The sequence below is a fragment of the Ornithorhynchus anatinus genome, chromosome 4 (assembly GCF_004115215.2).
Source record: "Ornithorhynchus anatinus isolate Pmale09 chromosome 4, mOrnAna1.pri.v4, whole genome shotgun sequence".
Taxonomy (NCBI): Eukaryota; Metazoa; Chordata; class Mammalia; order Monotremata; family Ornithorhynchidae; genus Ornithorhynchus; species Ornithorhynchus anatinus.
In genome coordinates, this window is record NC_041731.1 from 20269583 (window position 1) to 20271998 (window position 2416).

At 40.9% G+C, this 2416-nt stretch overlaps 1 non-coding gene across 1 annotated transcript; it reads left to right on the plus strand.

Moving 5' to 3' along the window:
* Positions 1-333: 333 nt before the first annotated feature.
* On the plus strand, positions 334-472 carry LOC114811729. Its single transcript, XR_003759425.1, has one exon. It is a non-coding gene; the product is annotated as a small nucleolar RNA SNORA7 (small nucleolar RNA).
* The last annotated feature ends 1944 nt before the right edge of the window (positions 473-2416 follow it).

Below are 2416 nucleotides of genomic sequence, written 5' to 3' on the forward strand. Positions count from 1 at the left end.
TATATTTGCTATTTTCACTTTAGTACTTCCACATCTCTCAAACACTTGGTTATTCACACCCAACTATGTCCCCTATGTACATATTTTCATACTCAGGGACTGTCCAATCTGATGATCTGGTATCTATCCCAGAGCTTAGTACAGTGCCTGGGATATAGTAACTGCTTAACAAGAACCAGAACTAAATTTAAAGACACTGGTAAGACCAGGGTGGAATGAGGACAGCAGGTTTTGTGAGAGAGAGAGATTGTGTGTGTGTGTGTAGTGCGAGAGAGAGAGAGAGTGCTGCTTTTAATTTTTGAAGGTAATTTTACGAAGAGTGAGATCTTATCCCCCCTCTCAGAATCACACCTGGAGAGTTTCCAGTACTCTACCAAGTCTTGACTACAAGAGGGAGAGTCAAGCAGAGGCCTACCCATTCCATTCCTAGCTTGGGTAATGGCTAGAGAGGGGGAGGCAATCTGCTACAAGTCAAAACTCATCTATGCTGGACAGCAGTGGCATTCATTCATTCAATAGTATTTATTGAGTGCTTACTATGTGCAGAGCACTGTATTAAGAGCTTGGAATGTACAAATCGGGCATGGGAGACAGTCGAGGTCGGAGACTCACATTTACTGTGCGAAAGGAGGCAATGCTAAACCACTTCCGTACTTTTACCAAGAAAACTCTATGGATACATTACCAGAACGATTGCAGGTAGAGGTAGGGCATTTTGGGAGAGATGTGTCCGTGGAGTCTCTATGGATCAGAGACAACTCCACAGCATAACAGAAGGCTAGCTAAGTGTTTACTATGTGACATGCAGTGCTCTAAGCACTGTGGTAGATACAAGTTAAGCAGGTTGGACACAGTCCCAGTCCCACATGGGGCTCACACTCTTAATTCTCATTTTTCAAATAAGGAAATTGAGACACAGAGAAGCAAAGTGACTTGCCCAAGGTCACAAAGGGGAGAGATGAGTCCATGGAGTCACTACGGGTCAGAGATGAGTCAAGAGCATAAGACAAGACAAGAGATCCTATCAACGTGCATAAGTGTGACTGAAGGGATCACTACAAGACAACACTCCCTTTGCATTGTGTGTACATGAAGATGGACTTCTGCTGTGTTGATGGGTTGGTTCCATATCGGTACCCTCTTTGTTTTCACATCTGCCCCTTGGGATCCTGATCTTGGCGAAGCCTTTGTTCAATGGAGAATAATGCTCCTCTTGACTGCTGTCTGCCAAGCTAGTCTTTCTGCTGCCTTGGTGTCTCATCAGGTGGAGATTCCAAGACCCAAGTAGGAAATAACCTGGGTTTAGTCTAAGACTTTCCCAATAGGGATGGAAAGGAGACCAAAAGGGGGCTATGGTATATTCTCTTCATCTGTACTTTGCTGGTCAATATCCTGTATATTCCAGTAAATTGTATACTGCTGGTGAAGGGGTGGGCATAGTAATAGCTACTGAAGCTTGTTGTAGGCAGGGAATATGACTGCTTATTGTTACATTATACTCTCCCAAGTGCTTAGTACAGTGCCCTGCACAAAGCAAGCACTCAGTAAACATGACTGACTGAATGAATGACTGAAACACTAAGGCAGGGAAGTTCCAGATACTGAAATTAAATCGAGTCTGAGGAAGAAACGACTTCACTGAACACAACACAATCAGCATTGCTGCACAGCCGTATGTATGAATTTGGGCAAAAATTCTTGGATTCCAATATCTCAAATTATCTTTCAAATGCTTTGCCTGGTTCACTGTAGCATATTTTTGGGTTTTGTAATCCACAGAAATCTTGTTAGTTTTTCAATCATCCAATACATTCTTAATTCATCTTCCTAGCCCTTTAATTTTTTTTCTCCCCACATAAGCAAGAACTTTTTATTTTCTCAAGAATAAACATTTAGTTCAAGAGGATTAAGTTGGCTTTAAATTAAGAAATCATAAGAATCTGGTGAATTTTAAATGAGACCAAATGCAGCCTCCCAGCTGAGTGAATAAAACTGATGCTTTCTTGTATGACTGTAAATTCCTTGTCAGCAAGAATCCTTTTACTAACTCTGTTGCATGGTACTTTCCTAAACATTTAGTAAAGTACTCTTCCCACAGTAAGCACTCAGAATATATCACTGATTGATTAGTAAGTTCATCATTCATATCATGCAAAAGGTGTGGATGCAAAAAACAATTGAGCTGTTAATAATAATATTTGCACCATTTGTAAAAAGTATACCATGTCCCAAGCTTTAGATATTTAAAGGATACTTGAGTCAGACACAGTCTCTCTCCTATATGGTGCTTACAATTTCAAAGCAAGGGAAGCAGGAATTTCTTCCCCATTTTTCTAGATGAGAAATTTGAAGCACAGAAAAGTGAAGTGACTTGACTAAGGTCACTCAGCAGGGACAATGAAGAGCCAGGATTAGA